At 38.6% G+C, this 24,191-nt stretch overlaps 1 protein-coding gene across 2 annotated transcripts in view; it reads left to right on the forward strand.

The window, feature by feature from the left end:
• The window catches only part of LOC149181897 (proteasome subunit beta type-6-like), a 271,961-nt gene that overhangs the window by 97,114 nt on the left and 150,656 nt on the right, over window positions 1–24,191 (forward strand). The window lies entirely within an intron of this gene.

Consider the following 24,191-nt stretch of genomic DNA (forward strand, 5'->3'; position numbering starts at 1 on the left):
TTTCATACATGTTAGATTGACATTCTTGTAAAGCATAGTTTCTCAGCAGCTAGTTAGGAAATGGTGTGTTTTAGCATTTAGTTTCGGTCTCTTTCGTTATTGCAGTAGATAAGCTTTCTCATAGAGTAGTTTCCTCTTTCTTTCATTAATTATCAAGCTTCTTCTGAATCCATAAAAGCATGGCTTGAAAACCCTAGTGGTCTCTCGCCAGCTGAACAGTGACAAAAGGCAGAACCATCACTTTTACTTGTGTATACAACACTGTCACCTCCAAGTTTGTACGAACCCTAGGTTGATAAAGTAAAGTTGGTAGCCCAAGGAGTTGCAGCATTCTTGATGCAATACTAGTGCTCATCAATTGTCATAGTGCAAGGCTTTCACTAACAACTCCATCTCTTTATGAGACCATGAGCTACAATGCTGGCGAGACCAATGATTTATAGACACCTTCATCATTATTGTCTCTCAAGGTACATAGCCACCCGGGTGTTCTCTGAGTATGACCTTCTAGGACTATTCTTATCTTGGGTTCCCAACCCTCAAAGAATATCGGTCCTCTTGCCTACTCTTGTCTTGGATGCCCTACACATCTGTAAAAAAAGTATCGGATGCCAGATGATTACTCAATCCTCCCATTCTTTCTTCCCACGTGAAGACAAGAATGTTGTGGCTATCTTATGTCTTTCCATTAATGGCCTTCATCTAGACTTACGATTGTTAGTCATGGTCTAGTGCATGACCCATGAAATGGAAAACACAATTGTCACTCCTTTGTAATTAGGGGTGATCCAAAACTCCCTCTTGATCAGGGACTTGCCAGAGCTCCCTCTTAACTCGGGACTCTTTCCTTCATCAACAGCTTCTTCTTCGTGTGTCCTTCAGCGACTTGATCTCCTTCCTTTCTTGATGTCATGAAGTCTTTGTTCGAACTTCTTCCAGGTAGGGCACCATCCATCGATCACTTTCCTTCCTGGTTTGTCATGTCATTGCTTCCTTTGAGGAAAGTGGCTTTCATGTCATACATCAAGTTTTCTTGTCATCTTGGCTACTCCTTTGTCATCTTGTCCATGCTTTGGAATATTCTTCTCATGGATGCTTCGTTGTACTTGCTTGTTTACATGCTTTGACTTAGTAGCCCATCATGACTTCATCCTGATATTGCTTCAACATTGCTTTTTGTTCGATGGTTTCTTCATCACGACATCGTCGTAGAGTAGAATCAGTTATTTGCATCTTTTATATCTCCAAGGCTCAAGGGTCATTTTCTTCCTTTATCACAATTGTCTTGCCTCCTTTAGGGAGATGTCTTCAAAGTATCTTGTAAGATAGTGATTCTTGATGATCATGGTGTTCTTCCACATGCTTGATCTCTTTCTTCATTTGCTTCTTATCAGATAGATAGGTCAACCGTCTAATGCTTCTTGTGAGAGCATTCCTTCATTGCTTCCTGGACTTGCCAACATTTCTTCTTGCTTCTCAGTCAACAATCTTATGCTCCTTATGTGAGCATATTCTTTTGTTGACCTTCATTGCATTGTAGTACATGCTTTTGAGCATGTCCTTGGTGAAAGGGATTCTTTCATACTTGATCATGTTATAGAACTATTCCAATGACTCAATAATATACAAATGATAACATGACTAAAATTTGGTACATACCTCATCTTGATAATCCTTTGGTGTGGCCCTTCTTGCTACATCTTAGCTTGCCTGCATATCATCCTTTTCTTTGAGACATCTGCTTTGGTTCATGAACCTTCTTTTGAAGATTCCATCATAAAGATCCTTGCCTTGCAAATGTTTCTTTTCTTTTTGATAGTGAAGGTCTTCTAAGATTCTTAATCATGATAAATTTTTTCTTTCATCATGGATGAGGTCCTATACTAGGTATGCTTCTTCTACATGAATATCTTGAGCTATAGCTATCATGCTCCCATATTTTAGAAGATATTTCTACCCATGCATTTTGTTTTTATTATAAATGCTATATGTGCATGAGTATCTAGAACTCTATGTACATCATGCTTCTAAATTCTAGAGGATGTTTCTAGCCATGCATTATTATTCTATTCCTACATGCTCTTATACTACTCAAAACATTGAAAGAAATCTAGAAGTAAAGAGTTTGACCTAGTCATAGTAGAGATCTGGAGGGTCATAGTAGAGATCTGGAGTATCTTCCTTCTCTTGCTTCTTTCTTTATTCTTTCGTCTCTTGAGTTATGTGAGCTTCTTCTTGTTGGAATTTCTAAGTCTAACTGTTAGAAATCCTTCATGCACTTTTTGATTTATTTCTTCCTACTTGTTCTGTTAATTAACAAATTATTTACCATGTAAATACTGAAAATGAATACAAGTACATGCTCAACACATACAAATCATCAACTGAAGGAAAAACAAGAACACAAGTGACACCGTTATTTTTGGACTCATGTCCCCTGAAAAACCCAATGCAGGAAAACCGGTGCAGCTATTTAAGGGTTTTATTATTAAGGAGTTTCAGAATACAATCTGGGTGCCAGAAATGGCTCACCCAACAGAGAATGCTCTCGGCAGTAGTACCTCTTAGTCGGAGACAGATATTCTGGCTAAAAACCCCAGATGAACAATCCCACAGCTCTCAGCGCCAATTTGCCACACGAAATCTCCCAGTATCTGCCTCTAGGGACTGCATCAGCCTCTTTGGCCCAGTGTCAACCCAACTAACCCTGCGTCAACCTCTGGAGCCTATGCGTCACCCATGTTGGCTCTCCTCAGGCACTACGCAGCTCCTGGTTGCCTTTGCGTGGCTTTTGGCTGCCTCTGCATGGCTTTTGGCTGCCTCTACGTGGCCTCTATCTGGCTGTGTGTCCCTCTCCCGACTTCTGCGCTAATGCTCTCGGTACCCTCTCTGCTTCTATATTCACTGCTCGTCAGCTGCAACTTTGATCACTCCTTCGATTTCCTTAGCAAACCCTACCCCAGAAAATCGAATTCTTGATCAACTCAGTGTGTTCTCCAAGTGACCCTCAAGCCTCCTCTTATACTTTTCTCGTTGACAATTCAACGGCTGAGATTAAGTCCCTAATCAATTGCTAAGATTAGATCTGGCTTGATCCATGACTTTTGGACCTTTCTAACTCAGATTTATTTTAATTCACATTAATATTTTATTTTCCCTAATTTTAGACTTAGGGACTCCATTAAAAATATTAATTATTTTAATATCTCCCAAACCATTTCTGGGTATTGGAGATCTCATGTGCTTTAACCTCTCCACCAATTTTTGTGGCTAGAGCACATCCGATGCAACCCCAAATCAACACTTTCCTCTTTCTTTTGTTGTCGTTGTCCTTCTTAAGCTTAGGACAATTCCTTTTGTAGTGTCCATATTCTTGGCATCCAAAACATTGGATATTGTACATGTCTTTGTTGTTTGTTCTTCGTGGACCAAACTTGCCAAATTTACCCTTTCTTTTGGCCATGGTAGCAAATGCTTGCTCCTTTGATCCTACATCTTCTTTTGCCTTAAGTCTGGTTTCCTTTGTTCTGCATAGAGACCACATTTCACTGAGAGTGGTTGCTGTTGAAAATTATACTGAGAGGGGGGGTGAATCAGTATTATCAAATTCTTTTTCAACTTATATAAAGATTAGCAGATCTGACTAATGAAACTTGTGTATACCTTCCAGATTTATAATTTAATTTATTCTTCAGATGTTGATCATTAATCTGTGTGTCAGAACCATAAGCAGGAACAGAAAAGTAGAGCAGACAGTCACACAAAAGAACACAAGATATAAGGTGGAAACCCAAAATGGGTGAAAACCACCTGCTGCAATATGTCTCTATCTTCTTTCAATTAGAAACTTCTTTTTACAATGATTCTGTACTGGTGTAGTCTTATACTAGCACGCAGGCTTCAACCTGCAGAAGGCTACAACCTTCTCTCGTTCTCTAGACTCTTCTGGAAGGGAGCTACAACCCCCTTAGCTCTTGTACTAGCTGAGGTACTAGTACGTAGGTGCTGACCTACAGAAGACTTCTCTTTTCTTCCAGGGACCACGTTTCATAAATTTTCAAACTGGATCCATGAATATCAATCAAACATCAAATAGATTTGCAATCAACCAACTTCCTTGTACAAACACTGAATCAATAACTTCTCAGAACACAGTACCAGTAACCAGACACCAATTCAGAACCCTGAACACTGCAGTAATAGACAAAAGCAGCTAAAACATATTTCAAGAAAAATTCCGCAACTTCACCAATAGAAACCTGCGTACGTCCGCAGTATTCAGTTCTTTGTCCTGCGGGTATCCGCACCTCCACTGTGTCAAACCTGCGGGTATCCGCACCTGCGCTGTGTCGAGCCTGCGGGTATCTGCGCCTGCGCTGTGTCAAGCCTGCGGGTATCCGCGCCTGCGCTGTGTCAAGCCTGCGGGTATCCGCCCCTGCGCTCTGTCCTAATAGGATCTTGTGGGGATAAGACATAAGAGGAAGTGTTCACTGATGTGAATCCATTGGTGAGTCATTTTCACATCTTTGGTTGTCCAGTTTATATCCATGTACCTATAGAAAAGAGGACCAAGTTGGAGCCCTCCAGCAGGAAGGGTTTCTTTGTGGGTTATAGTGAGACTTCAAAGGGTCTATATTCCATAACAGAGAAAGACATTAGTAAGTAGGGATATAAAATGCAAGGAAGACTTTGTATTGAAGAAGTTGCATGAGTCCATTCCAGTGATAGGGGATGAGGAGCAGGAAGCTTCAAAGGTTGACGTTAGGGTCACTAAAGAGACCAACAATGTCTAGTTCAGGATGACAACCTTCAAATGGGGAGGAGGAGACATTATCCACTTCCAGTTCTTTAAGAGACCTCGATGGTTCACATAGACATTGAGGGATGCTTAGGAGTATGTTGGAGCTCCTACAAGTATATTTAGGGAGAGCAGGCCTTTGAAGAAGTTTTCTACTTACATGGAATTAATGAGCAACATCATTGATTCCAAGCCTTTTAGTTTTTCATGACATAGCAAATTTGCAGGTATTGCAGGATGCCATAGTGGAGGAGTACACCTTCATTATGAAGAATGATGTTTGGGACATAGTGTAGAGATTAGGAGGAAGTCAGTAGTAACTTCTAAGTGGATTTACAAAACCAAGCAAGCTGTAGATCGCAACATCGAGAAGTTCAAGGCGAGGTTTGTGGCAAGAGGGTTCTCCCAGAAAGAGGGAGTGGACTGTGAGCCTATGAGGAGACATTTGCTCCAATTGCCAGGTACACTACCATTAGGGAAATTATATTTTCAGCTTCATTTATGGGATAGATGATACATCAGATGGACATGAAGAGAGTTTTCCTTAATGGGATCATTGAGGAAGAAGTGTACATAAAGCAGCCTCAAGGATTTGAGGTAAATGGGAAGGAGTCCTATATTTGTTGGCTTAGAAAAGCCTTGTATGGACTCAAGCAAGCACTGAGAGCATGGTATTCTAGGATTGATGTATATTTGCTGAGTATGGGCTTCACCAAAAGTGACATAGATCCTAAGTTATATTATATATTTATTGGGACTGATCTGCTTATTGTGGTGCTATATGTAGATGGCTTGTTTCTTATAGGTACAGAGAAGCTCATTGCAAGGTGCAAAGTAGATATTGCTGATGAGTTCGAGATGAAGGACATCAACATGATGCATTATTTCTTGAGCTTGGAGGTTTGATGAAAACTAGGGAAGATATTCCTTCAGCAGGTTAAGTATGCAATTGAGATCCTGAAAAGATTTCAGATGGAGGACTGCAAGCCTATGGGCACACTCATGATCACCAATTTGAAGAAAGTGATGATTTTAGATTTAGCATTGGTGGATCCCACATTGTACAGGCAATTGATAGGTTCCTTAATGTATTTGGTCAATATCAAACCAAATATATGTTTTGTAGTGATCACTGTTATTCAGTTCATGATAAAGCCAAGGCAGGAGCATTGGGTAGCAACAAAACATGTGCTTGGATATTTGAGGGGCACAATGGAGTTTGGTCTGGGATATCTTGGAGATGGTCAAATGAAGTTTTAGGGGTATACAAGCTCATATTAGGTAGGCAGTGCAAAAGATAGGAAGAACACCTCAACATGTCGTTTTAGCTTGGGATAAACAGAGGTATCTTGGTTCAATAGGAAGTAGACTTCTGTGGTTCTTAGCTCACTAGAGACAGATTGTATATGGAAACTATTATAGCAAGTTGTCAGGTCAATTTTCCTCGCAAGTTGATTGTAGGTTTATTTGATTAGGAGTTGGATCCCACGATAATTTACTGTGATAATCAGAGTTGTATCAAATTCTTTGAGAATCCAATGTTTTGTGGTAGGTCCAAGCACATAGAGATTAGATATCACTTTATTCGAGATAGGATTTAGAAGGGAGCAGTGAAGCTTTAGTATATTCTCACTTATCAATAGGTAGCTGATATTCTAACCAAGCCCTTAGCAAAAGGAAAGTTTGAAGCTTTTAGAGACAGACTTGGATTGGTGTAGAATTCCCTTGTTATGTAAAAAAGTAGTTAACTTAGGTTTATTATTTAATTTTAATTTTAATTAGACGAAAGGGCACGATCATAAGATCATGCCCTTTCCCAAAGGGTGCCCATGGCGGTATATAAGCCAGGCAACCCAGTGTAAATCGTCACCATCTGTCTATTCTTTTATTAATAAATTATTTCTATATATATTTCTGTTATCCAGAAGTTTTTACACTTCATTGGTATCAGAGCCTACGACCCTCGGTCTGCAACCCCTTCTTGTCCGCTGCGATCGATCTGCAAGTCCTCGCTGTTCTGTTGCCATCACCGTCCCTGTCACCTGCTGACCATACGCCGCACACCACGTCCGTGTTTCTCGTTGCCTCACCCTGCTACTGTTGTGGCCCTACCACAGCTCCCTCTGTCACACATACCCCACTGCCCTATCATCACTCTCTACAACAATCATCAAACTATTCGCTGTCCGCTGTGCTGTGCCATCCGCTACCAGTCAAGAACTGTGGTCACACCATCTCCCAACAGTTCCGTCAAGAACTGTGGTCACACAGCGTGTTGACCACTCCCGACAGAAAGTCCTGTCCACCCTCTTGATACGCAATTGTTGTCAAAAAAAAAACGTTACAGTGGTCCGTTGTCCCACACCCGGATCCGGGTGTGCTTGCTGCACCGCGTCCATCAGTCGTTGATGTTCCCCGTCCCCTGTCCATAGCTCATTCGCTATACGTCAACCACTATTGCCGTTACCAAGAATCAACTCTCTGCAGTAATATCCGCTCGAAGGTCGAAGGGTCAAACCCTCGGTCCATTCCACCGTGCCTGTAATATTCGCTGTCCTGTGTTTACCGCCGTTTGACCACGTCTGCGGTAGTAATTCTTAAGTTTTGAACTGTTAAAAAAAAAAAAACCGAACATTCAATCGTCGTGACTCTCGGCGTGCCGTTGTTTCAATTAAACTAGCGTGCCGTTGTTTCAATTAAACTCGGTTGTGCCGTTTCATTTGAACATATATATTTATAACATATATATATATAACTAAATTATATTAAATATTTATATATTATATAACATATATTATATATAATTTATTTATATATACGTATATTATATAGTTATATCATCAATCATATATGTTATATATATATATTACATACCTTTATCCAATTATATATATATTATATAATATAAATATATATAAGTTATATAATATATATTATAAATTTTATAACATATAACTTTAATTTTAATTTAGTTATAAGGTATATATATATAAAAAGTTTATTTAATTAATTAAAATTATTTTAATTAATTAAAAAGTTATATATATATATAAGTTAATTTAATTATTAAAAGTTATATGTATAAAATTTATTTTAGATAAAAAAGAAAAAAAAGAGGGAAAACCCTTAAACTGGCAGATAAATACACACCCCCGCAAACCCGCTCAATGTCGATAATGACAATGGCGGATTTCCAAAAAAGGTTGTTGGATGCAGAGCAAAAGATAAATAACAACCACGACGAGGTCAGTAAAAGATTAAATGAAGTCGAGCGCAAGCTTGGGGAGCAAGCAGACAAAATCAAAAATCTTGAAGATACGACAAATCGAATAGAGATAAAGATGGAAAGTCAACATGTTCAAACAGAAGTAAACTTCAGAGAAGTCTTAACATTGCTGAAAAGTCTGTGTAAAAAGTCGAATTGTACACCCGAAGAGCTATTAAAAGATGGTGAAGAAAATCAAGAACACATCTCGTTGGATTCCACTAAGTCCACATACACTCATGACAAAGTTGAATCCCCAAAAAAATCAGCGATACCCCACCAAGAAGCAAGTAACACAGCCTTTACAAACAAGCAACTCTGGGATAACTTTACTAATCAACACCCTTTTTTCCCTCAACCAGTAGCAACATACCAGCAACGGGCAAAAGTCGAGATGCCTAAATTCGATGGAAACGAAAAAAACAATGTTGCATGGATAAATATGACCAGAGAAGAATCACCAGAGATACAAGATCTGATTCGGAAGCATGAAAAAGTATTTCAAGACCTACCTATGAAGATGCAGCCTAATAGGGAAATTGAGCATACAATAGAAGTCAAGGCAAGATCAGACCCTGTCAACATCAAGCCATATCGATATCCACATTACCAAAAAATGAAACTTGAGAGATTAATCCAAGACTTTTTAAAATGTGAGACCTTGATCATCTTAGAACATCTGATCAAGTGGAAGGGCTTACCCGAAGAAGACGTTTTCTGGGAGAATGAATCATTCTTCAACAACATCCGTCGTTTCTTATGCTTTGAGGACAAAGCATTCTTTCGAGAGGAAGGCAATGTTATGTAAAAAATTAGTTAACTTAGGTTTATTATTTAATTTTAATTTTAATTAGACGAAAGGGCACGATCATAAGATCATGCCCTTTCCCAAAGGGTGCCCATGGCGGTATATAAGCCAGGCAACCCAGTGTAAATCGTCACCATCTGTCTATTCTTTTATTAATAAATTATTTCTATATATATTTCTGTTATCCAGAAGTTTTTACACTTCATCCCTCTTTGCTAAGAGGAAGTGTTGAGAAATATAACTCAAGCAGGAGCTTCTGGCCCATGTTAGGTGTGAATGTGCAAGAATTAGTTTGAGACAAATTCTAGTGACCACTTAGTAAAAGTGGGAAATAATACCATATTGTAATTTTACCTTAAATAAATAAAAATGAAATTCAAATTTTCTATATTCTTCTAGCCTTGGAAATTTAAATAAAATATTCTAGAGATTCTAGAATATTAGTGAATTAGATTTGTTCTAATCTTTAGCCATACACCTCGTTGTTGAGATAAGGTGGTTGCTAGGATTAAGGAGATTAGTCACTAAAATATGCAAAATTAGTCGCTAGAATTAAGGAGATTAGTCACTAAAATATGCGAAATTACTCGCTACGATGGAGGAGATTAGTTATCTCTTTTAAAGCATAAAATAGGACAAGAAGGGAGAAGCTAAAACACACATGAGAACACTTGAGAGGTGCAGAGACCAAGTGAAGAAGGAGATCCATTGTAGCAAACATTAAGAGGAAATTCGTACAACAACAGCATCTTACAGTTGTACAGTAGTAGCTGCTGCCTTCTCTTCGGTAGATCCATACTTCTATTTCAACAGGTTATACTTTTCTGTTCTGCTGTATTTTGTTTACCATACAGTTGCTAATTTGCAGCAGATTGTGGAAGTACCTTGTAAGGTTTGATCATTGAAATGATAAGCTGATTTGAAGGGGAAAATCACTGTGCATGTGTGTTATTCATTTAGTACTTCCACTCTTCCTTTTTCAGCCACGTGTGATTGTTGCATGTTCAGAAATATTCGTTTATGTGATTAAATAGGCTTAGATCTGAAATATTTAATTTGCAAATATAGGACAGCAGTTATCTAGTTACTTTGGAAAATTTTACAAAGCCTATCTAAGTAATATTGGCAAATGAATTTGATTTTGAGTAGGATTATGTATGTAGCTAAATGTGAACTTGAGGATGACCAATCGTGAGTATGGCCTGGAAATTACCATAGATAGTACATCTAATCTGCAAGTTTTTGCACTTGCTTTGTGCAATCCAACTTATGCAATGATTCATAGTGGAATTGGACCAAAAGAAAATCCCATTTTGAAGTCAAAAGGGATTCCTATAGGCTATCAGTTCATAAGACAAATAAAGTTAGAGAAGATAAGACTGTTTTATTGATGTCTATGAATGACCAAAAAAGTAAGTCAATGGGAGTCCCTAAACAACTCCTATAAGCTACACACTATATGCTCAATGGAAAAGCATACGCTAAAAGAAGGTAAGATAATGTATGAAAGAAGTATGCAAAATACATAACCCTAGAAATAACAAGATAAAATTTATTGGTCATCATAAATAAGTGCAGGATTGGAGTGGATCAGTGGTTAGAGGCAGACACAAAGGATGAAGAGGAAGGAAGAGTTGTCCCTGTAGGATCATTGATCAGGGAAAAGGGCAATACAGTATTTAATGATGTCATCGGGGGAAGACTAGGCATGAAGGAGTTAGACTATGAAACCTTGGAAGGAACTCTGGAATGATATGCCAAAACTCTCCTAACACTTGAGGTAAATTAAAGTTTGTTAAATCTCTATGGAGAAAGCAAGGAAAATCCTTTAACATGTTAGCGGATCAATGCATATCTAATCTATTCACCTTTGCTTGGGGTAGTAGCAACCACATTGGAAGAAAATGCTATAGTCTTAATTGAGAAAGTTTTATCTATTAAAATTTATCTCCATTAAATAGCTAAAGCCTAAGTATGGCTACAAGAGTTTATAGAATAGTTTAATTATTGTCCCTGTTGGACACCTAATCCTCTATGGGTTGGTGTGGAATGTGAACAGCCACTGGAGTCCAAGAGACCACTTGGAATATGAATCCAAGCGTCATACCATGTACTATAAATGTATATCATGTCAATAATATATGTAATCAAATGCTTATCCTTCACATACGTTGTTTACATTCCCTGTTAGTTTAACATGGTATCAGAGCGAGGTTCATAAACTGCTCAGTCTTGTTTGAGCCAATAGTTTTATGGCATCGTTATGCTATTGTTAGTTCTGCCCTAGTGTAGTTCTTTAATGCCAGAACTTGAGAATTCTCATTGTGCGTCTGTCCTAACGCTCCACTAAAATTTGTTGTCTGACAAAAGACATTATACTCTATCCTCTGCGTTGGACTGATAACCATATTGCATTTAATGCGTTGAAGATGCTCAGCTTGGGCGTTTTATCTTCCTTGGCAACCTAACGCTCCTGCACACTTGAAGCTCTGCCAACCCCTATTTTTAACCTCTTTCTGCTCCTGCAATTCTCTGTGATATTCTCTGTCCCTATTTTCTCTATTTTCTGTGTTTGGACAAAGCTTTCTCTGGTCTCTGCATACAATCCATTTGATGCTGCTCTCTGTTGAAGAATCTCTGTGAACAAATCGCCTTGTTCGTTGTCTTGGTTCGATTACATAGAGCTGCAAGTCGTGCGTATGGAGGGTTAAATGATGCGTGTTATATGCCGTTGGCCTTGACATAGTGTTATATACGTATAGTGTCTCAGACAGCTGAAAGACTGCACGAGTCTGAAACGCTCCACGATGTCTTTCCCTTGGCACCTTTGAAACCTGTTATAATACTCAGAATTTTGGAGGAGCAATCCACAACAATTTGGGTAACCACAATCTATGGTAGATCATCGTCTTATTCATTATAAAGATATAGGCAATCGGTATTTATGAACTTGAAATTGGTGCAGAGGATCCTGCAGATCTCCTTGGTGCACAGGTACGCGGTAGGTTCCTTTGAGACAAAGCGTTGAGACACGGCATGATAGTTAGAACCTATCGCTAATCTGAACAACGCAGAGAATATGTGAGCACGTCTTTGGGTCCCTTCTTGACTTGGTATTTTGGCCCCACAAACATCGTTGTCAAACCTGACCGAAAGAATTCTCGTTGTACCATTTCTACATATCAGAAGAGATAAATTGTGTTGGGTGAGCATTTTCATAGTTCATAAATTTGGAGACCACTCTTTCCTGTGAAATTATTTCGAAGTCCTTGAAAGGAGTGTTTGGAGATGGTCATTCATTGGGGGTCAAAGACTGTTGAAATCGCCAAGTGTTGCTCAGAGTCATGGATTATATGACATAACGCAGCTTTGGAATAGAAGCCTGCTCATCCTATGACTGTAGGAGGTTGTAACTACTCCCAAAGAGGCTGAGTCTTTGAAGAACGTTGAGCACAAGTTTTGGTGATGTGGACGGTGTTCAGAGAGCATCGAATTAGAAGAAGCAAACTCACAGAAATTTCCACCAAGCAATGGTCAAGGCAGGTCGACTATTAGTTCGGTTGCTGCCCAACGAAACTCGCTGCCGGATGAAGAGCTATATTATCCTCCTTAAGCTAAGGTGAAAGTAAATGTAGAAAATTGGTCACCATTTTTTCGAGAATAGCGGTGGCAGCCTAACTTGTTTTGGCCACATAGAGCTTGTTTTTTTAGAGTTTCTCTTTCCTTGCTGCATGAATTTATTCACTGCTTGAAGAGGTCGAATCAGTCACAAAAGGGGGGACGAGTTTTCTTCATTTTCATTGCTGGTTGATTTTCCTCTTTGTTGGATCGAAGCTTCAGAGAAAGGGTCGAGTTTCTTCATTCCTTAAGTCCATTGCATTCATACCAACTGCTACTGATATACAACCCTCTCTAAATATTGCTCGATGACACCATCCTTCGTGACCTTTGTGGTGAAGAATCTTAGGGCATGCATATTAAGATGATTCTTCTTTGACATGATAACAGTTTGTGAAGCATTTATACAATTTATCTTAGCTTAGTATTCTATTCATTATTAGAATGTGTGTTTACTTCATCAAACTGCTACCAAAACAAAAAGAGACAAGAACACAAATGTTTGGCTCTCTGCCAGGGCCAAAACCTCTCCCACTTGGAGAGGAAAACCCATGCGTAAATTCTTCTTATAGAAATTTCATTGACGAATACCAAGACCATGACCCATGACTCAATCTGCCTCTCCAAGACCAAGCCATCAATCCTCTTCGTGTCATTGCTGAGATCACTATCTTCGCTGCACCACAGAGGTCATCACCATCGTGATCTTCATCACTGCTGCAACACCATGATCTTCATCACTGTTGCATCATAGTTTTACTACTGCTGCACTTTATCTGAGATCATTGTTGTACCTTGACATCATGAGACCACAAAGATACAAAATCATGATCCATATCTATTATTATTACAGTTCTGTCAGGATCTAGACTATGATCTTTGTTGCTGCTCCTTGTAGCTCATCAAGACTACATTATGTTAGATCTGAATACTGTAATACCTAGTGAGACCATATGTCTCTCATCTTATTTATCACCGAAATCACTATTGTTTGCTGTCTAGTTTTCTACAGGAGTACCAACGAATGCCATCATGTGAGATCAATTTATCATAGGTATGCCGAGAATGTCCAACATCTTTAGGATCAAGTGTGATTTCCACAAAACCAAGATTGTAATCAATACACAGTCCTGTCCATCTGAGATCGAGATAAGAGATAACACTGACCTTAAGTTAATGTGTGGTTCTTCATGCATCTGAGGTATTACTTGACTGCTCCTAATCCCCAATCAAGGAGCAGTCAAGCCCTAAAACATAAACCCTTGTCTGTGGTTTCTCCACCCAAACACCTGCTCCTTGACTACGTCTTATTGCGGCTCCTCTTACCCATGACTGCGACTCCCTTCTCTTCATGACTATGGCTTCCTTACTGTGACTCATCAGAGGCATCCGAAATTTGTTGTTTTATTTTCGCTGACCTCTCCTGGGTATTTATAGTAATGAGCCACTTGTAATTGAGCCGATATATGTTCATGAACCGACGTGACTATTTGTTTCAAGCCGACATGACATATTTATATATTTAATTCATTTGTTTGGAGCTGACATGATTATTCCCTTATTGCTTTGCTTGTAGACTTCGGAAAGCTTGTTTTGAGGCATTGTTCTTGGTCTTGGAGGGCTGTTACACAACTTGAAGACTTGTACATATTTACATGAACTCATAAAGAGTTTCTATACACATGACATGACTCTTTGACATTTACATAAATCCTAAAGACATCAAGAAGAAGTCTTTTATCTAGAGACACTTCTTGCTCATGAAAGCCACGTAGTAAGGTTACAAAAATAAATTATTTCCTTTTATTACATCAAATACAAAGATCATGTCATTATGAAGACCGAACCTAGTTACACTTTCTTCAACACTTTGGAGCTCCAAAACTTTGTTTGATGACAACATTGCGACCCTTTGGTCCCATTGTCACCTTCACTGCATCTGCAAGTTCTTCAATACCTTGCAGCATTGTTGACCGTGCATCAACTCCAAATCGGATCTCTTTTGCAGCATAATTTATGCTCCAACTGAATCTGCTAGCAATCTGTATACGAGAGCTCCGCCTTCTGATTGTAGAAGCTACAACTACTGTTGCTCTATACATCTTGTAGTAGATCTTCTGAAGTTGAAGATGAAGTGAAATGAAACAAAACAAATATACAGTCAGAACAAATGGGTTGAGATTTCTCATCACATTTTGGCTACTTATAACCAAGTACTAGCTGGACTGATATTTTGATAGTGGGTCGAAGATTTTTCCCCTTGTTATTGGTCATAAACAGTGGTCCGATTAATGAAGCGTTGAACACAATTCAACTTTGAATAGTGAGAATGCAACATGGGAATGGTGTGTTGAAAGTCTGAAATGTATTGCACTTATGTTGCGTTGAAATTTGGTATGTCCTTCTGTTTTGTGCATTGAAAGGTGAATTACATGCTTTGAACTATGAAGAATGTACGGTGAATGCTGAGATTCACCTTATTTGTTCAATGAAAATGGCCAGAATCAATGAAGTATTAGAGTTCCTCAAAACTCTGATATTGTCTACTACTCATGATACATTAAAAGTCAGCAAAGTTGCTCTCACAAACATTCAAATTTGTCTGCAAGATGCACTAGAAAAAATAGTTTTTTTGTACCTTGAATCAAAGCTGCTTAAGCGACAATAATTAAAACAAAAGAGTTGTCATTCTGAACCTGTTTTTATTCAGAACATTGAGACAGACTCCCATCAATAGCAAGTCAATAATGTTACAGTTGATTTAGATCCAGTGCTCAATGAAGCAACAAAGTTACATGCAGATGCAGAAATTCAGCCTGCACTTCCCAAGTTGATCATCAGACCTTGGGAAGAGCTTGTCCATAACAAGCACAAAACTGGTCTTGGATATGACAAGGAGTTGTCCTTTCATATTCCAGATTACTCAAAGCCCATCTAGTTCCATAGTGCTGGGTTTCTTCATGATGGTTCACCTTCACCTGTTCCAGATTCTGCTCCTCCACATTTGCAGCCAAAAGTTGTCAAATGCCAACATTGTGACCGAGTTAGCCATGTGGAAGATTGATGTTTTGATCTTCATCCGTGCAAGCATTGTGGTCAGCATACTCATTCTTCACAAAGATGCTTCAAGAACAAACCTCTTGCAAGAACAAAGATTCATCTTGGATGGATCGCTTCTTGGCAATGGGCTTCAACAGCCAAGAAGATATTTCAGTCATATGTCAGAAGTTGTTCTAGAGTATTGAACAATCTTGCAGTTGAGTTTTCTCCATCATCTCACCTTGTATCTGACAGGGGGGGAAGTGATGGTCATCTACAAGATTCAAAGCCACATCAAGCGACCCTGAGCCAACCTGCCATACCAGATTCAGAGTTGTAGCCAGAGACAAAGATGCCCTTGAGCATGTCTTCAGTTGGTGATCAACCTTAAACCATCTATGCAGGGTTGAAACATCTTTTCAAAGAACTGGGACACTTCCTCTAGCAGAAAACTTCAGCTTCTTGCTAGCTTTGGAAGAGTTTTAGGAATTGCATTAAGCATTCCAGAGTTGGTGGTCATCCTTAAACCATCACAGGTTGAGACATCCCTTTTTAGGTTGAGTTTCTCTCTTTTATGCAGGGTGAGACCTCCCTTTCAAGGTTGAAGGTTTCCCTCTTCAAAACACGAGGAGCACTTCCTCTAGCAGAAGACCTCAACTTCATGCTACATTTGGAAGAGTTATGGGAATTGCACTAAGTGTTCCAGTGTTGGTGGTCATCCTTAAACCACCCTCCTTATGCCAACTTTTCAGAGAGCACATTCAGCCTAGTGCTGCCATGCATTTTTGCACATTTTGTATTATAACTCTCTTCTTGGACTCATACATACCCCTTCGGATTAAAGGGGGAATGTTGGACATCTAATCGTCTATGGGTTGGTGTGGAATGTGAATAGACACCAGAGTCCTAGAGACCACTTGGAATATGAATCCAAGGGTCACACCATGTACTATAAATGTATATCATGTCAATAATATATGCAATCAAATGCTTATCCTTCACATACGTTGTTTACATTCCACGTGAGTTTAACAATGCCTTTTAAAAATAAGTTAAAAGCTAAGTAACCTGACGTGTGGATTTGGGATTTGTTGGATACGGGGATTTGAGTGTCGGATTCGGACACGTTAACCCCCCGGAACAGGACATGTTCAGATACGTTATATATTATTTTATTATATATATATATATATATATATATATATATATATATATTAAAAATTAGATATTTCTTACACAAATTCTCATGATACAAATTCATTGATTTCAAACATAGATCTTCATCTAGATGTAAGTTTTACTGTTTACAAAGTAAGTTAGTAACATTATAGCATGCATAGTACATACAAAATTCAAATACAATTGTAATTTGTGACATGTCACATAAATGATAAATTCTAAATTCATAATACATATTCAATTCATCAATGATCCAATAGGAGAAAGACAAGATAGTAAGATAAAGACACTGACAACTGTAGTTTTCTCAACTGCAAATAACCTACTTCTGAAGTGTTTAATATGCAAAACTCTAAAATTACACTTGAATGCTTCAACAGGACACTTATACTGTCAACTGTAATAGTAAATATTTCATTACATGAAACTGTTCAAAGCAATGAAATAATTAACAATAAAAATCATTTCAGTCACTGCAAACTAGGTTCTTCCAGTTTAATTAACAATGATACATTACATATGTGTTTCCTTCTTAAAAACCAAATAGGAAGGGCAAAGCCATGTCAAACCTTGACCACAGAGAACTTGAGGCTAAAACAACAATTAGAAGAACACATGACTGAAGAACATTTTTAAAATGACAATACCCCTGAGAACAAAGTAATTTGTTATGAAGATTAGGATAAGATCAAACCAACAAAGTTAGAAATTGGTAGAGGAACCCATAAAGTTGAATGGGAAAAAAGAAGTTTAGATTGTAATGAGCAAATGAGTGTTAACTAAATGACGCATTAGGAAGTTGCACAAAATATGTGCACACTAGATGCAGAAATATTCTTTGCTCTTTGCTCCAAACCCCTCACAACCTAAGTCACCTGACACGGGGATTCGAGATTCGGGATTCGTGGTGTCGGATTCGGACACGTTGACCCCCCGGAACAGGACACGTAGGATTCGTTATATATTATTTTATTAAAATATATATATATATATATTAAAAATTAGATATTTCTTACACAAATTTTAATTAATGATACAAATTTATTGATTTCAAATATAGATCTTCATCTATAGCTATTAGCATGCATAGTACATACAAAATTCAAATACATGTCAATCTATTATCTATTTCTTATGCTTGGCCCTCTTGCCACCATGAGAAATGTCTAATTTTTTAGTCTTGTTGGAAAATCAGGATCTTTGTCATTAATATCACCCTCTAAGCATTAATATCCAGAGGTATCTTTGTCATTACCTCTGTATCTGTATAGGGATCTTTGTCATTAATATCACCCTTTAAGCATTAACATAAGATAGAACAAGCATAACATGTCAAGTCAAGATATTGTTTGAGTGATGCGTACATTTTTAGGAGGGTCATGATACAGGAGTTCGACAACCAATGTCACTAACATCAAGGTACATAGAGGGATTGGTGCTTTTGATTAAATACGCGTTCCATACCCTAATACAAGACAAAATTCAATGGAAAAATTGCAATCCCCCAATCCTAAAACCCTGAAAAACTGATAAGTCTGCTGGATTTTGAATGAAATCTAAAATTCTACTTTCTCCATATGAAATCCAATGAGGCCAGAACCACTCTCAAACATCCTGAGTCATTTCATGGTAATGTTAAAAATTTAAATCTTCATTTTCATCCTTTTACTTTAAGAATTTAACATTACCATGAATAGCATATCAATACTAGGGCCTAGACTTGATCATTAAGCTGCCAAAACGCTTGCCAAATGAAAATATGCATGGCTGTAATGACCAAATGCGGCCTTTTCATACCCGCGCAGGTCACTTTTGCCACCTAACGAGTCCTGGAAAATAGGACATGCTGCCAAAATCGTGACACGCACTCCGATTCGACGTGTCAAAATAGGACACGACGTGTCATGGTTTTTGGAGACAAATCTCGAGAGAATCGTGTCGGACACGATGGATTCGGGATTCGTGGGGCCTATAGTACGAACCCGGTTTCATAGCTCACAACAAACCTACTGCAAAATAGAGGAGAAAATGATAAAAAGGAACAGTAAAGTCGCCTTTTTTAGGCCACGCAGGTCACTTTTCCCGGATTTGTGTCCGGAAATCGGGACACAATCCAGATTCGATCGTGTCCCTTCTGAACGCGACGTGTCTTGATTTCAGGACACGAATTGGCATAAATCTTGTCTGATTCGTCGGATTCGGGACACGTCGGCGTATTTCAACGAATCCGGTTTCAGGGGTTAAAAGTAATGGATATTGAAGCTCAAAACATATTTGTAATTGTTTGGATAAGAGGAGACCACTATAGATTGGCCGGTACAGGTTTTAGATGTTTATCGAGTAACACCTTTTCATTTGTGTAGCTTTTCGTTTAATTCCTGGTCTTACTTTTGGAAACTAGAGAACTAATGACCTTGGCTTTGTAAAATGCTAAAATCATTCTCTCCAAAAAGAGAGAAGGCTTTCCAAGCAATTTTGGAAGGTTCTTATGTATGCTTCTTGTAATTAGGGTTTAAGTGATTCTTATTCTATACTGTCCCTGTAAGTCCAATTAGTATGTAGAAAGAAAGAAACAAAAGAAGAAAGCAAACATCTTATGACGAAAAGGTTGATGGGACTAAGTTTACAACTTTATATCTGGCATAATTGGCCCAGAAAGTGCAAAAATCAATTCCATAAAGATTTGCTCTTCCTATACCTTTATTATCATAGTATAGGGCCAGGGCTTAAAAAAGTCTATTGAAGGTCTATATTACTAAGAACCCACCTTAGCCATATCATTTCACACGTTGCGATGGCTGTTGTTTTATACTATGCTTCTGTTGTGTTGAGGTGGACATAATAGTTGTTGCATTTACTAATCCCAGAATTACTCTTGATATGTTGCTAAATGATTAGCCTGTGGTGACGTTTTTCTTATCCATGCGACTCTCCCAATTGGAATCTATGTACTCAAACATTTGAAGTTATTACCATGCAAGCACAAATTCAAGTCCATATTGAGTTGTGCATTTTGCATGCATGAGGGCTCTCCTTGTTGCATTTCAGTGAAGAACTTCGGGAATTCTTCTGTGTAATGAGATGATCCTGACTGCAGGTCTCAATTAAGTTTTGTAGGAGTAATAGATCAATTTCCCTACTAGCTGCCTATATAAGATTGCATCCACTGTCTATGAATCTTCACAAATTGATGACTTATTTCATATCTCAATAGGAATGGATCCTGACTTGTAATATGGCATATTCTTTTTAGTATTTTTTGTGTGCTTGGTCTGGGACATGAAGGTACTACTATCCTTCTACCATAATTCATCTCCTACCAATAATGAAATAGGCGTAAATATGTCATTTTGAAGGGCTTTTACAGCTCAACTTTCAGATCTTTAATCATCTTTGTGGTGTTACCTGTAATTATCAGATGATCCATATACAACATCTATATTTTCTTTTGATTTTCATATACGGAGTAGGATTTGATTGACTTCTTTTGAATACATTTCACCTGTAGTGCTCATCAGTCATCAAATACCAGGCTTTGGGACCCTGTTTGAGCCCATGGAATGCTTTTTTATTTTACAGACTTGGTGTTGTCTCCCTTTTTGCGTGAAGCCTTGGGGCTGTTGCATGTACATTTATTCTTCCAAATCTCCATTTAGACAGACGCTTGTTTGAAGAAGGTGTTGGAGTAAACGACACACTGACATTCAGTAATGATGTTGCATGTGACCATTTGAATGTTGATAACGACATGTGAATCTGTTATCACTATCATTTATGTGATCATCATCGGACCAATTGTAATATTATTGAAGCTAGCTAGTTAAATCACCACAACTGTCTGGGAGTGCAATAATGATGTAGAGTAGTAGTAAAAGGACAGAGTGGTTCTGTAACTTATCATGGGCTTGTCGTATGCATGATTCTCCTCACTTCAGTGCAATGTTTTAAAAACCGGAACCGGTGACCGGACTGGTCCACCTAATGAATTGGGTTTCGAACCGGAACTGGTCGAACTAGGACTGGTCAAGTCTAAATGAACCGGTTTTAAAAAAATACATTAAATATTATTTTTTAAAGAAAAAAACTATTTTTAAGATTTAAAACCATGATTCCAAGCCAATAGAGACAAAATATGCAAATATTGCTCATTTATATACCATGTAAAGGTGAATATATCAAAATGGCACCGAGTGCAATACATATCATCGACAAAATACATAAGCAATGAGGCTCTAAATGGCCTCTAGTGTGCAAAAACAAAGCCTACAAACTATGGGGCCACTGGCCTACTACAAGTCTACATATATGATAATAGTGATCAACATTATCACTTGAAACTTGTCATGGGTCATCATGATCAAACTCAGTTGGTTGAGTCTCGACTCCCAAACTTTGCAGTTGCTTGAGTCACAAACTTCTCTATTGGTTCAGTGACTTGAGTCTCAAACTTCTAAAAGTATTCTGCCCTAATATGGCCTATTGAGTCATTTGGTGCTTCACATGGCTTTACATGGCCTCCTATCCCAGCCAAGTGTTGCTTGAACCTATTAATACCCCTTCCTATAGATTTTTCGCAATATTTGCAGATCATTTTGCCATCAATCATATCACAATGAGCCCATGCTCCTTGGTTTTTGGAGGCATGATGACTACTACTTAGCTCAAATTCTCTGCTGTTCCACTACTCCAGCGAAAGCTCAACACTCTCCAAGCTCCCAATCAAACTCACAAAAACTCTAAATGAGATGTGTGACGCTGTTAATTTTAGGTATGTTCTATGCTGAGAGCAAATTTACCTCAATTTTCCATATTAGTTTAATATCAATTCCAGATTGGCAATCACATTTAGCATGATGGTAAAATGCAGATAGAACATAAACATAACTCGCAGAAGACAAGCCAAGATAAGAGGACACAAGATGTGGCGCTAGCCAGGGACAAACCCCAATGTGGGGAAACCCTTGATCAAATCTTCTTATGCTCTTCAATAGTTCAGCAAAGAGAGAGATAGTACATATACATCAGAAGTCAACATTTTGACTTGTCAAAATAAGAGCAGAGTTCTTCTCTAGGAAGATGACATGAGGTAGTAGATCTGAACACAGAGGATTCCATCACTGTGCTGCACTTCATTACACTATGCTGAACTCATCATACAACATCCAATCATCACTGTGCTGCACCCATCATGCTACACTTCATCATGACCATGCTGCACCACTGTCATGCTGCACTATGCTGCACCATTCATCATCACTATGCTGCACCACTCATGCTGTCACCTACATGCTGCATACATCAATACTGTCATGGAACAGCCTTAGCTGCTTGCTATGGCTTGCAGCCTAGCAAAGAAGCTAGCTACCAAGTTCCTAAATGGCAGCGATACCCTCAGATTTCTAATATAGAGACAACTACCCCCAACGTACCTGTGCCTTAGAACAGTTGTAATTAACATTACTGCTGCTAGGCTTCCTTTGCAACGTTAGCTGTATTTGTGACAGCGAATTAAGACTTCTTCAGGCCTGAGATTAGGGCCTCTTCTAGGCCTCCTTCCTGCGGCTTAGGGCAGCGTATGAGTAGCATATAGAAGGCCTGTCCTAGCTAAGTATATGCATCCTCCTTGACTGCGGCCACAGTGTTTAGGGCACTCAAGGACAACGTTAGGGTGACTGTGTATTCCCTATCATTAGGCCAGCGTATAGATCTCAATACAGTGGATAGAATTTCCATTATGACAATGGACATTAGGAGCTGTTCAGACATCAGATTAAGGCTCTCTTTTACTGCGTTTTGAGGGTCTCTTGTAACAGCAAATTGTGACCAGCGGCTAGGGCATTTAGGCTTATCCTTCAGCTGAGTGTAAGCCTCTTTTATGAGGGCTTACACTTCACTGCCCTCCTTGACATAGCTGTGTGTGCAGCTAGGGCTCTTTTGGAGCATCCTTTGGCAGCGTTAGGACTTTTACATTAGGGCAGCACAGAGCCTATCTTCATAACTGTGTTAGGCTTTCATCTCCATGCCAATGTTAGGAGCTAGGGCATCTTCTTTAGGGCTGCGTAGATCCTTCTTTCCCATGACAACATCTAGGGCATCTCCTCTTAGGGCAGCGTATCATCTTAGGATCTCTCCTCCCACCAAAACCCAAAGACAAGTGGAGAGGAAGAGATCACAAGAGGTGTGTCCAAATGACTTGCAAGCCACCTCTTTTTATAGTAAAACGTTGAGGATAGATGGGGGCAATTTGGTTGCTAGCCAACCTTGATGAATTGTCGCATAACACAAATAAATTCATATCTCCATGAATACATGTTGGAATCGGATGATCTTTAGATCAATCCTACACCTCTCGACGAGAGGAATCCAAGAAAAATATCAGCTGCCATAAATAAGTAGACCCACATGGAGTTTGGCCCTAGTTTCCAATTTTAACAGAGGCAAATGAGCGGGTTGAGCTCCTTTTAAAGGCTTGGAGAGGGTATTTTTGGAGGGAAAGAACCCTTATTTTCCCTCCAAAACACCCTACAAACTTGGAAAACTGCGCTGTGTGGGTCCTCTGTGGCCTTGGCAGCTAACCGACCAGTTTAGGACGGAACCGGCCGGTCTGACCACAAACCGGCCGGTTCCGTCCTAAATTGGCCGGTTAGGACCGATTTTCCCCTTTTTGGGCAAAATGAAGGGTCAAACCGGGTTTTTCTACCGGTTTGACCCGGTGGGCTAGCTAACCGGCTGGTTTGACCGGTTACCGGTTCAGACCGACCGGTTTTTAAAACACTGCTTCAGTGTATTATTTATTGTCGTGTTTGCATATTCTGTATCTTTCCATATATTCTTTTGGAACTTTTGTAATTCATCAAATTGTATATCAATTAATCTAGTAATTGACAAACGGTTTATGAATGCAGATTCCCACCATTGTAATTCATGGTGAAAAGTAGTTTCTGGAGAAAATTTGTGTTACAAGAAGTTTTCTATATGCATGATTCTCCTCACTTTTTAAATTATTCTTAATAACCTATAATTAATAATAATAATTATTGTGTTTCATTACTATTACCAGTGATATTGTTAATTATTATACTTTTTGGAATAATAAAACCCTTTTCCAATAATATTGCCCATCATCTATTTAGTCAGTCCTTTCTCTGGTTTAATTTAATATTTTTTTAACTTCTCTTTCTCGGCACTACCATTATATATTGGTTAGGTCTCTCTTCCCCTTCATCTATGTTTTCTGCTTGTTGTCCTTGATTATGGGTGAAGGGTTCACCCAAAATGTTGGAAGTTTCGACTTCTTATAACACAGTTCTTCTCCAGATTCATCAGAATTCAGAAACAATTCAAATTTCTTGTTTTTTGGCCTAACATGATTTTTTCATTTATATATGAAAGTATGCATCTAAAGTTGGTCCATATAAGCAAACTATACCATATTTGTTACTACAGTTGGCAGTTAAAGCTCTCATATCAAACTGTCACATTTT

This window comes from Pinus tabuliformis, chromosome 3_2 (genome assembly GCF_031772625.1).
Source record: "Pinus tabuliformis cultivar Carrire ecotype Pingquan chromosome 3_2, CPIR1, whole genome shotgun sequence".
NCBI classification, from domain to species: domain Eukaryota; kingdom Viridiplantae; phylum Streptophyta; class Pinopsida; order Pinales; family Pinaceae; genus Pinus; species Pinus tabuliformis.